The 13,599-nt window shown below is 43.1% G+C and overlaps 1 pseudogene; it reads left to right on the forward strand.

The window, feature by feature from the left end:
* Positions 1 to 12,731, forward strand: part of LOC139392531 (NEDD4-binding protein 2-like) — a 33,857-nt pseudogene extending 21,126 nt beyond the window's left edge.
* The last annotated feature ends 868 nt before the right edge of the window (positions 12,732 to 13,599 follow it).

Below are 13,599 nucleotides of genomic sequence, written 5' to 3' on the forward strand. Positions count from 1 at the left end.
CAAATAGTTTCATATTTAAACATTTAAATTGCACAACAATTCCATGTGAATCTTATCACTAGAATGTGTAGACATTCCAATGTCCAATTTATGTCATCCTATCATCAGATATAATGTACCAGACACCAACTGATTTATCATCATATTTTTTATATACCAATGGACACTTTCAACTGGTTGAGAAAGGGAAATGTTGTTCCATTCCCCAACCTTTTGATGTTACCGTTCATCTCTGTGTTAACAAAGGGCTTTCCAAGAGTCCATTCTGTATAGTGAAGAGAAAAGGTGAAAAGGTATTTATGGTGTGGGAGGGGGGTCATAAACCTCACCCAACAGGGCAGCGTCATGACAGTGCCTAGGGTCGTTGTCTGTTTAAAGGTAAACTTTCACCCCAGTTTGAGGTCCTGAGTGCTCTGGAACAGGTTTTCATCAAGGATCTCTGTACTTTGCTCCGTTCATCTTTGCCTCAATCCTGAATAGTCTCCCAGTCCCTGCCTCTGAAAAACATCCCCACAGCATGATGCTGCCACCACCATGCTTCAACTTAAGGATGGTGCCAGGTTTCCTCCAGACGACACACTTTACATTCAGGCCAAATAGTTAAATCTTGGTTTCATCAGACCAGAGAATCTTGTTTCTCATGGTCTGAGTCCTTTTAGATGCCATTTGGCAAACTTCAAGCGGGCTGTCATGTGCATTTAACTGAGTAGGTGCTTCCCTCTGGCCACTCTACCATAAAGACCTGATTGGTTGAGTGCTACAGAGATGGTTGACCTTCTGGGTGGTTCTGCCATCTCCACAGAGGAACTTTGGAGCTCATTCAGACTGACCATCGGGTTCTTTGTCACCTCCCTGGCCAAGGCCCTTCTCCCCTGATTGCTCAGTTTGGCCGGGCAGACCAGCTCTAGGATGAGTCTTGGCTTGGTTTTTGCTCTGACATGCATTGTCAACTGTGGGACCTTATATAGACAGGTCTGTGCCTTTCCAAATCATGTCCACTCAACTGAATTTACCACAGGTGGACTCCAGTTTGGTTGTAGAAACATGAAGGATGATTAATGGAGACAGGGTGCACCTGAACTCAATTTTGAGTCTCATAGCAAAGGATCTGAATACTTATGTAAATAAGGTATTTTTAGTTGTTTTCTTATATTTGCAAACATTTCTAAACCTGTTTTTTGCCTTGTCATTATGGGGTATTGTGTGTAGATTAATGAGGATTCATAGTATGGTTTACTGTAGATATAGTAAGCCATACCTAGACTGTACAATGGTGAACAACCATCCCCCAACACGTAACAAAACCTTACTGTCTGCGTGTCTCTCTTTGTCTGCCTATGTGTCCATGCAGATCCAGGGCATCAATTTGCTGGTGCGGTGGCTTCTCGGAGTGAAGAACAACCAGAGTAAATCGGGCAACTCCACTCCCCCCAGCCAAATAAAAATGTGGTCCACTTTTTTAAATAAAAAAACGCTTACATTTTGGGGGGTTTAAATTTAATTCTTCACATTTTCAAACAGTCCATTTATATTTTCCAACGGGGCTATACATTTGGGTGAGTTTTTCTCGCCTAAGTAGCCCCAGTTTCACTGGCAAAAAATAATCTAGTGTTCAGCGAAATAACAACACAATGCCAAATACAAGTAGCCTAGTCAAATAATGAACATCCAATCACATTAACCGTTACTCCCTTGCTGGAATTCCACTAACGGTCCTTATGTAGCCAAACGTAGCTGCTGCTCATTCCGTTTGCTGGCTCGAGACACAAACCAGCTCTACTGGTAGTATTACAACTACCAGCAGTGCTACACCTGCACCTGATGACAACACAAGTCGTTCTGCTTCCCGAGCACATCCAATGCTAGCATCAGTAATTTTACATTTGTTGTTAGCCCAGCTATTATGGGCACTGACAGTTGTGAATCTGATGCAGCTGAAGAGCTACTGCCCCCTTAACCGGGAAAGCACCGAACAACAGACAGGGACGTAGGACCATCGAAGAGGTGCAAATATGATGAGAACTACATTGATTTGGGGTTCACTTATATTGGGAGGTAGTGCCTTTCCTCAGCCACAGTGTATATGTGCAAAAAGTACTATCTCGATTAAACCTCCACATAATCTTCCGGCGCCGACAGAGATGGCCGCCTCGCTTCGCGTTCCTAGGAAACTATGCAGTTTTGGGGTTTTTTACGTGTTATTTCTTACATTAGTACCCCAGGTCATCTTAGGTTTCATTACATACAGTCGAGAAGAACTACTGAATATAAGATCAGCGTCAACTTACCATCAGTACGACCAAGAATATGTTTTTCGCGACGCGGATCCTGTGTTCTGCCTTTACAAACAGGACAACGGAGTGGATCCCATGCAGCGACCCAAAAAAACGACTCTGAAAAAGAGGGAAACGAGGCGGTCTTCTTGTCAGACTCCGGAGACGGGCACACCGTGCACCACTCCCTAGCATTCTTCTTGCCAATGTCCAGTCTCTTGACAACAAGGTTGATGAAATCCGAGCAAGGGTAGCATTCCAGAGGGAAATCAGAGACTAACGTTCTTTGCTTCACGGAAACGTGGCTCACTGGAGAGACGCTATCTGAGGCGGTGCAGCCAACGGGTTTCTCCACGCATCGCGCCGACAGAAACAAACATCTTTCTGGTAAGAAGAGGGGCGGGGGCGTATGCCTTATGGCTAACGTGACATGGTGTGATGAAAGAAACATACAGGAACTCAAATCCTTCTGTTCACCTGATTTAGAATTCCTCACAATCAAATGTAGACCGCATTATCTACCAAGAGAATTCTCTTCGATTATAATCTCAGCCGTATATATCCCCCCCAAGCAGACACATCGATGGCTCTGAACGAACTTTATTTAACTCTTTGCAAACTGGAAACCATTTATCCGGAGGCTGCATTCATTGTAGCTGGGGATTTTAACAAGGCTAATCTGAAAACAAGACTCCCTAAATTTTATCAGCATATCGATTGCGCAACCAGGGGTGGAAAGACCTTGGATCATTGTTACTCTAACTTCCGCGACGCATATAAGGCCCTGCCCCGCCCCCCTTTCGGAAAAGCTGACCACGACTCCATTTTGTTGATCCCTGCCTACAGACAGAAACTAAAACAAGAGGCTCCCACGCTGAGGTCTGTCCAACGCTGGTCCGACCAAGCTGACTCCACACTCTAAGACTGCTTCAGATAACAATATTGACGAATACGCTGATTCGGTGTGCGAGTTCATTAGAACGTGCGTTGAAGATGTCGTTCCTATAGCAACGATTAAAACATTCCCTAACCAGAAACCGTGGATTGATGGCAGCATTCGCGTGAAACTGAAAGCGCGAACCACTGCTTTTAATCAGGGCAAGGTGTCTGGTAACATGACCAAATACAAACAGTGCAGCTATTCCCTCCGCAAGGCTATCAACAAGCTAAGCGTCAGTACAGAGACAAAGTAGAATCTCAATTCAACGGCTCAGACACAAGAGGCATGTGGCAGGGTCTACAGTCAATCACGGACTACAGGAAGAAATCCAGCCCAGTCACGGACCAGGATGTCTTGCTCCCAGGCAGACTAAATTACTTTTTTGCCCGCTTTGAGGACAATACAGTGCCACTGACACGGCCTGCAACGAAAATATGCGGTCTCTCCTTCACTGCAGCCGAGGTGAGTAAGACATTTAAACGTGTTAACCCTCGCAAGGCTGCAGGCCCAGACGGCATCCCCAGCCGCGCCCTCAGAGCATGCGCAGACCAGCTGGCCGGTGTGTTTACGGACATATTCAATCAATCCCTATACCAGTCTGCTGTTCCCACATGCTTCAAGAGGGCCACCATTGTTCCTGTTCCCAAGAAAGCTAAGGTAACTGAGCTAAACAACTACCCCGTAGCACTCACTTCCGTCATCATGAAGTGCTTTGAGAGACTAGTCAAGGACCATATAACCTCCACCCTACCTGACACCCTAGACCCACTCCAATTTGCTTACCGCCCAAATAGGTCCACAGACGATGCAATCTCAACCACACTGCACACTGCCCTAACCCATCTGGACAAGAGGAGTACCTATGTGAGAATGCTGTTCATTGACTACAGCTCGGCATTCAACACCATAGTACCCTCCAAGCTCGTCATCAAGCTCGAGACCCTGGGTCTCGACCCCGCCCTGTGCAACTGGGTACTGGACTTCCTGACGGGCCGCCCCCAGGTGGTGAGGGAAGGTAACAACATCTCCTCCCCGCTGATCCTCAAAACTGGGGCCCCACAAGGGTGCGTTCTGAGCCCTCTCCTGTACTCCCTGTTCACCCACGACTGCATGGCCACGCACGCCTCCAACTCAATCATCAAGTTTGCGGACGACACAACAGTGGTAGGCTTGATTACCAACAACGACGAGACGGCCTACAGGGAGGAGGTGAGGGCCCTCGGAGTGTGGTGTCAGGAAAATAACCTCACACTCAACGTCAATAAAACTAAGGAGATGATTGTGGACTTCAGGAAACAGCAGAGGGAACACCCCCCTATCCACATCGATGGAACAGTAGTGGAGAGGGTAGCAAGTTTTAAGTTCCTCGGCATACACATCACAGACAAACTGAATTGGTCCACTCACACAAACAGCATCGTGAAGAAGGCGCAGCAGCGCCTCTTCAACCTCAGGAGGCTGAAGAAATTCGGCTTGTCACCAAAAGCACTCACTAACTTCTACAGATGCACAATCGAGAGCATCCTGGCGGGCTGTATCACCGCCTGGTATGGCAACTGCACCGCCCTCAACCGTAAGGCTCTCCAGAGGGTAGTGAGGTCTGCACAACGCATCACCGGGGGCAAACTACCTGCCCTCCAGGACACCTACACCACCCGATGTCACAGGAAGGCCATAAAGATCATCAAGGACATCAACCACCCGAGCCACCGCCTGTTCACCCCGCTATCATCCAGAAGGCGAGGTCAGTACAGGTGCATCAAAGCTGGGACCGAGAGACTGAAAAACAGCTTCTATCTCAAGGCCATCAGACTGTTAAACAGCCACCACTAACACTGAGTGGCTGCTGCCAACACACTGACACTGACTCAACTCCAGCCACTTTAATAATGGGAATTGATGGGAAATGATGTAAATATATCACTAGCCATGCTACCTTATATAATGTTACTTACCCTACATTATTCATCTCATATGCATACGTATATACTGTACTCTATATCATCGACTGTATCCTTATGTAATACATGTATCACTAGCCACTTTAAACTATGCCACTTTGTTTACATACTCATCTCATTTGTACATACTGTACTCGATACCATCTACTGTATCTTGCCTATGCTGCTCTGTACCATCACTCATTCATATATCCTTATGTACATATTCTTTATCCCCTTACACTGTGTACAAGACAGTAGTTTTGGAATTGTTAGTTAGATTACTTGTTGGTTATTACTGCATTGTCGGAACTAGAAGCACAAGCATTTCGCTACACTCGTATTAACATCTGCTAACCATGTGTATGTGACAAATAAAATTTGATTTGACTCTTACGCAGACATTTAGAAACAAAACATGGCAATTTGAAAAATAAGCCACAGGAGTTTTTTGAGCAAAAACTTTGAGTAGTAAGACATGTATAAAAGCAACAGATAACATTAATAGGAAGGTGCTCGAAGTGTCTTATATGGCGAGCTACCGAGTGGCTAGGACAGGCAAGCCCCATACTATTGTAGAGTACTTCATTCTTCCTGCTGCCGTGGATTTGGCTGAGACAATGCTGGGAAAAGGCCAAAAAAACTATACAGACAATGACTTCATCAAACAACACTGTTTCACAAGGCATCAGTGGCATAACAGGAGATGTTTTGAATCAATTATTGCTTCGCATACAAGCCAGTGAATTCTATGCGTTACAGCTGGATGACTGAACAGACGTGGTAGGCTTGGCACAGCTCCTGGTATATGTCCGTAACGTTTATGGGGGGGTCAATTAAGGAAGACATCCTCTTCTGGAAACCAGGACAACAGTAGAAGATATTTCTTAAGTACTGGACAGCTTTGTGACATCAAATGGACTTTGGTATCTGTACTGATGGCGCAAAAGCCATGACAGGGAGACATAGTGGAGTGATAACGCGCGTGCAAGCAGTTGCTCCCGACACCACTTGGGTACACTGCAGCATCCACCAAGAGGCTCTTGCTGCCAAGGGAATGCCTGACAGCTTGAAAGACATGTTTAGCCAATGTTTAAAAACAGAATCCTGAACCTCTTCCTCTTCCTCACTAGAGTTTATTCCCCCGCTCCCCATAATTTGTCCTGCCTCAATTCAAACTCAGAAAATAAAACTCCTAACATTCCATATGTGAGTGTACCCCTTTAAGATTTATTGTCTCTGGGAAACATGGAAATCCCCTTAAACCCAAACGTTTACTACAAACAAAACCTAATAATTATGATAATCCTATTGTACTCCCTCAAATCATTCGTTTTAAATTTCCTCAATGTTTCATGTAACTCATTCAGTCTTTCTCCAAATAGTCTCCCCCAAAATGCTTGATAGGAACACCCTGCCATTAGACCCACACAACTGTGATAAACGTGCACTGTCCCATTTTAAAATAAAACAAACTCAGCCTGCAATCCACTTTGCGGACCTTTCATTGTTCCCCGTAATGAAAACAGATAATGTTTAGAATACGTTAACTTCTTGTTCAAATTCACTGGTGTTACCTAAACAATCAAACCAAAAATCAATAACCGGGAACTACCACAACTTTTTACGATTCAACTATTCAGACCTCCCTCCCTCTCTTATAGCCAAATATAGCCCAGTGAACGCCACCAATCTGTGATGGCCACCTAGCAATTGTGTTGCTAGTTTTAGCATCTTTTCAGACTACCCTGACGATATTCAGCTACTTTTAAAAATGTATTTGGAACTTTTAACAACTTCTGAAAAGTGACAAAGCTATAATGCACACATTTTCCCTCTAAATGACACAAACTATTTTCTCTGTCACCCTCAGTCACAACATCATTGCCTGGCGGCAAGAGTGCATTGTGAGTGATGTCAGTAACAGGCGCTCAACCCGTGCCCAAGCCGCAGCGACTTTCAAAGGAATTGCAAATCATTGTTGTCTAACTGCAGCAGCAGTAGTACGGGTTCGATAAACCAAACCCAATTTATCACAAATGTTGGATCTTGAATAGAACTTACAACATCAATCAACATCTCTCAATCAAAATTGTACTGCCAGAAGTACAGAAAAGAGTGTACCTGAACAACAGTCAAATCAATTTGAGTAACATTATTGCGTATTCAACGTAATGACGCAGTTTTACGTTATCACGAAACAATTCAACCTACCTCTTGGCAAAGATGTATCCCCTATTTGGATTGAGTTTTGCTTTAATTCTATCGTAAAATCAAACTTTCACTACTCCAAAATTTAAACGTAGCATGTACTTCGCTAAATTTCTAAGAACATTTCAATGGGCACAAATCTATCATAATTGTCTCTTTATTATGATTTAGAATTCATTAGATTTAGGTAACTGTCTCTTCTATGATTCAGTAATTTAAATTTGACTCAATACGTTATTCGAGTAGGCTATTTAGGCAAGACAGCGAACAATCTATTAAAAAGTTCAATTTACCCCTTCTATCAATTTAAAGCAAACAAGCTATTAAAACGTTCAGTTTATATCTTATACAATCACTAGCGACCGTATCTGTTCAGGCAAAACATACAAATAGTTGAATTACAATCAAAAACTCCAAATTTATTCCCAGCATTGGCTGGGAACAGAACCCGGGCCTCGCGCATGGCAGGTGAGAATTCTACCACTGAACCACCTAAGACATGTGAATGATTAAGACTCTCCGCAAATAAACCCTCTTTACAATTGTCTGTATTCGTAACTCCGGCACCGAGACAACAAAAATAGCCCTAAATTAAAGGTCCAAGCTTTTCCTCAGCGAGGATTCTCATTAATCTCGCTTTTGTTGTTTCTGACTCTCTCTTTTTCTCCCGATTGTCGCGCCTGACCTTCCCCTTAGTTAAATTACAATCTCGGTGATTATGTCCTACTCTGTCAAATTTTTTGCAGGGAGCATTACACTCCTTGGCGAGATGTCCTGTCTTATTGCAATTGAAACACCCTCTATTTTTCTTTTGACTCACCCTATCCACTTTTCTCTACTTTTTTCCTTCCTCTACCTCTAGGATCCCTCCCTCGGCTCCAGCAGGCTCCACATATGTGGGTGGTGGTTGTGCGGGTAGCTCCTGCAGCCTTATCCTCACCACCACTATTTCATCAACAGGATCACCTCTGTATGGTTGGTATACTAGAGAAGGATATAGTTTTTTTACTCTAACTTTTTCAGCTGCGGTAGCGGAGGGCAGCGTATCTTGGCTCTCTTTGCCTTTTTTTTCTCGCCTTCTACTCTTTTCCTGGCTTCCGAAAGCCAGACTCTAGCTGTGTACAACCCCTGTTTATTCTGCTTCTTCACATCCTTACCGTTAATCCCGGGACCTCCTTTGAGGTCCGTTACTAGTAGCTATGGTATTTATCACTATCTATGTGTATGTATTTATATGATCTATGTATGTTCTGTTTACCGTTACCTAGTTACAATCTATGTGTATGGATTTATATGATTCTCTTCCCTGGAAACTTTATCATAGCGTTGCTGTCGATCGGACATTAGATCTCACTTGCACAACTATAAATTATTACCCAGGGGCCATACATCCCTAGTTAACCTCGGGTTGTGTTATCCAATCTCACTCCGCTACATTAAGTAGCGGAACTTGTCCTCCTTTTTTGGATATTATTTATTTCAGTATTGAATAGGTGCAGTTATCCCATTCGCATAGAATTACCTTTCCTTCTCACCAAGCCTAGTTTATATCCTCACCTGTTTTACTACTTAGGTTAGGACTTTATTTAGGTATGTCTTTTGAATTAATGGCTGTCCTATTTGTACAAAACGAAAGTCCTATCTAACAACACTTACTATATCCCACCCCTAATAACCCTCATGGCTTGCAAGGCCCGGATCTATTAAGATATTTTATTTATGGTAGCGCACCTTACCTCAGGTCATTTCGGACCTGCGACACACAAACCCTTGCATATTGGTCATACAGGTAACCCACCAAATCTGTTTGGAATAGCGAAGCTCCTATTATTGATAAATTATAACATTTTTAGAACATCAAATCAAAGATAACTTACATCATTCCCCCCAAATTCGAGAATAAAGACTATTTACCGTCGTCTTGTAGACTGGGAAAAGCAATGTTCATGAAATTCCGTCACCGTCTCTGTCGGCCTTAGATATTATATCAGCCTGTTCTTTGAACCCCAATCCAGGGGCCAGGTCTTTAATTTACGGGTCAATGACCCGCCCGTACACGGTTTTCGGCGTACTACCTTCTGACGACAGGGACAGATTTTTGGAAATCCGCTCGAAGGACCAAATTGTCAACGGAATTTTACAATTCCTATATGTGTTCATTAACCAATTCAATTAAAATCACTCTGTCTGTTTCTAAGAATTTGTAAGATCCTTATTTGCATAAAATAGACAGAGTCTTATCAAAATTAGCAAATAGCATTTATTCTCGGAGCGCACATAGAACCTTGTACAACTGTTTATATATCAAATATGATGTCATAGGTTATAAAATGAATCTCCTCCTCTCGACCAGGACAAAGCAGGTTCAAAAGTTCATTCCAACTTACTAGCGCACACTCATGACACACACTATATAGTCCACTATAAGTCTCGCCATAATTTATCACTACTTAGCAGACAGTTCCAGATACGGAAAACCTGGAGAGGCTCTCGCTGTCTTATTTGATCGCCACAGAGTTATAAATGAGTCGGTTCAAACATAGGTTAATGAACCTCTTTGCTTACTTAAGACACACACACACACATTCCTTCCTTCAATGGTTATCATTTCCAATTACCCCTTATCCATGCTACATATCCTCTTTCTTAGGAACTAACATTATTAATCAGATATTGTAAAACAGGGTAGAGTTTAATTAGTTATAGTTCTATTTAAATGTAGATATTGTTTAGTCATTATTCATACAATTCCTAACACCTGGACTCCATCACCTCCTTGATTACCTGCCCTATATATGTCACTCCCCTTGGTTCCTTTCCCAGGTGTCATTGTTTCTGTTGTTTCATTGTTTCTGTCTGTGTGTTGTTCGTGTTTTATGTTGCGTTTTTTTCATTAAAAACCTCGCTCCCTGACTTTGCTTCCCGGCTCTCAGCACACATCGTTACACCTAGTTCTTAATTTAATTGGCAATATAAATTTATATTTTCGTGCTTGCAGCTCTGTCTCTTTTAAGTTGGACCAGTTGATTATGCTTTATCTGGGTTGTGTTCGTTTTGGCATACTGTGGCAAAAGGTTTTGCAACAGAAAACCATTGCTTCTTTTCAAAGTTTAGTTAAAACCTTCCTGTTAAACTGTTTTGTACCATTTTTATCCTGTTTTGTACATACTGAACATGATCCTGTTTTCGTGTCTTTTTCTTCCTTCAGGACGAGCGTTATCAGGTGCGGCAGGCCTTTACCCAGAAGCTCCATAGGGGTCTATGTCGTCTGCTGGAGTACCTGCCTGTGTTCGCTCTGTGCGCCAAGGAACCCATGAAGGAGCGGCGGGCGCATGCACGTCAGTGACTGGTCAAAAACATCAACTCAGGAGGAAGTACCTGAAACAGCACGCCGCCATCAGTGGTAAGACATGATCAGGAGAAATGGCAGTTTAGGGCCTGGAGTTTTAAAGTGATAGTTCACAGTTTTTCAATATAAGATTATTTGTTTGTAGGAATATGAATTACATTTACATTTACAGTATTACATTTTCACAATCATTGTTACATACTCGAAAAATGCTCGCCAGGAGATTCTGGTAATTGCTATATAAAACTTAAAAGCTGTTGAAAAGAAGCGAGAACAGCCTAGGTAAATTGAAAATAAGCTAATACCTAGTGCCTTCCGGAAGTATTCAGACCCCTTGACTTTTTACACACTTATTCTAAAATGGGATAAATAAAAAAAATCCTCCGCAATCTACACACAAAACAGATATCTTATTTACCTAAGTATTTAGACCCTTTGCTTTGAGTCTCGGAATTGAGCTGAGGAGCATCCTGTTTCCATTGATAATTCTTGAGTAAATTCAATTGATTGGACATGATTTGGATAGGCACACACTTGTCTATATAAGGTCCCACAGTTGACAGTGCATGTCAGAGCAAAAACCAAGCCATGAGGTCGAAAGTAATGTCCGTAGGGCTCCGAGACAGGATTGTGTTGAGGCACAGATCTGGGGAAGGGTACCAAAAAATGTCTGCCGCATTGAAGGTCCCCAGGACCACAGTGGCCTCCATCATTCTTAAATGGAAGAAGTTTGGAACCACCAAGACTCTTCCTACAGCTAGCCGCCTGGCCAAACTGAGCAATCGGGGGAGAAGGGCCTTGGTCAGGGCGGTGACCAAGAACCCAATGGTCACTGACAGAGCTCTAGAGTTCCATTGTGAAGATACACCTAGAGAACCTTCCAGATTGACAATGATCTCTGCAGCACTCCACCTATCAGATCTTTACGGTAAAGCTTCCAGACGGAAACCACTACTCAGTTAACGACACATGACCGCCCGTCTCGAAGCTTGCCAAAAGGCACCTAAAGACTCTCAGACCATGAGAAACAAGATTCTCTGGTCTCATGAAACCAAGATTGAGCTCTTTGGCTTGAATGCCAAGCGTCACATCTGGAGGAAACCTGGCACCATCCCTACAGTGAAGCATGGTGGCAGCATAATGCTGTGGGGATGTTTTTCAGCGGCAGGGACTGGTAGACTAGTCAGGATCAAGGCAAAGATGAACAGAGCAAAGTACAGAGAGATCCTTGATGAAAACCTGCTCCAGAGCGCTCAGGACCTCAGACTGGGGTGAAGGTTCACCTTACAATAGGACAATGCAGGAGTGGCTTCAGAACAAGTCTCTTAATGTCCTTGAGTTGCCCAGCCAGAGCCCGGACTTGAACCCGAACATCTCTGGAGAGACTGAATATATCCAACCTGACCTCGCCATCCAACCTGACAAAGCCTGAGAGGATCTGCAGAAAGGAAAGGGAGAAACTTCCCAAATACAGGTGTGCCAAGCGTGTAACGTTATACCCAAGAAGACTCAAGGCTTTAAACGCTGACAAAGGGGCTTCAACAAAGTACTGAGTAAAGGGTCTGAATAGTAATGTAAATGTGATATTTCCATTTTTTATATACATTTGAAAAGATTCTAAAAAAGCTTTTGCTTTGTCGTTATGGAGTATTGTGTGTAGAATGATGGGGGGTGTGGGGGGAACTAAGGCTGTAATGTAGCAAAAAGTTGGAAGCATTGTATACAACAACAAATTCTAACAATTTCTTTAAATGGCTCTAACTAGGGCCTATGGGTTTTCCTGGACTCGTTATGTTATCAGGAATAACTCTTGACCCTAGGGATGGATCAAACATCGTAATTGTTGATTGCCTGCCCCACACTGTAGTCAGCAGTGTGCCATAGCGCTGTGTGGCATGGTCCTCATGATTTGTGTGTGTGTGCTCGTATGTGTTCTTCTTGTAGAGAACCTGTTCTCGCTGCTGCCAGAGTACGTGGTGCCATACGCCATCCACCTTCATGGAAAAATGTACCGATAAATTGCCCAGAAATGCCGTCATTGTACGAAAAGGGGCACACCTCCCCACACCAATGAGCAAAAGCATATATTGTTTACCTTAAAAAAAGGATCAGTGTGGTTTCATGAGATAACACATTGATAGCATACATTGAAGGCTAAATTGTAATGGAGATGTAAAAAATGTGCAACTCAATAACATACATAAGCCTACATAAGTACAGTGCCTTGCGAAAGTATTCGGCCCCCTTGAATTTTGCGACCCTTTGCCACATTTCAGGCTTCAAACATAAAGATATAAAACTGTATTTTTTTGTGAAGAATCAACAACAAGTGGGACACAATCATGAAGTGGAACGACATTTATTAGATATTTCAAACTTTTTTAACAAATCAAAAACTGAAAAATTGGGCGTGCAAAATGATTCAGCCCCTTTACTTTCAGTGCAGCAAACTCTCTCCAGAAGTTCAGTGAGGATCTCTAAATGATCCAATGTTGACCTAAATGACTAATGATGATAAATACAATCCACCTGTGTGTAATTAAGTCTCCGTATAAATGCACCTGCACTGTGATAGTCTCAGAGGTCTGTTAAAAGCGCAGAGAGCATCATGAAGAACAAGGAACACACCAGGCAGGTCCGAGATACTGTTGTGAAGAAGTTTAAAGCCGGATTTGGATACAAAAAGATTTCCCAAGCTTTAAACATCCCAAGGAGCACTGTGCAAGCGATAATATTGAAATGGAAGGAGTATCAGACCACTGCAAATCTACCAAGACCTGGCCGTCCCTCTAAACTTTCAGCTCATACAAGGAGAAGACTGATCAGAGATGCAGCCAAGAGGCCCATGATCACTCTGGATGAACTGCAGAGATCTACAGCTGAGGT

The sequence above is a fragment of the Oncorhynchus clarkii genome, chromosome 33, assembly GCF_045791955.1.
Source record: "Oncorhynchus clarkii lewisi isolate Uvic-CL-2024 chromosome 33, UVic_Ocla_1.0, whole genome shotgun sequence".
Classification (NCBI taxonomy): Eukaryota; Metazoa; Chordata; class Actinopteri; order Salmoniformes; family Salmonidae; genus Oncorhynchus; species Oncorhynchus clarkii.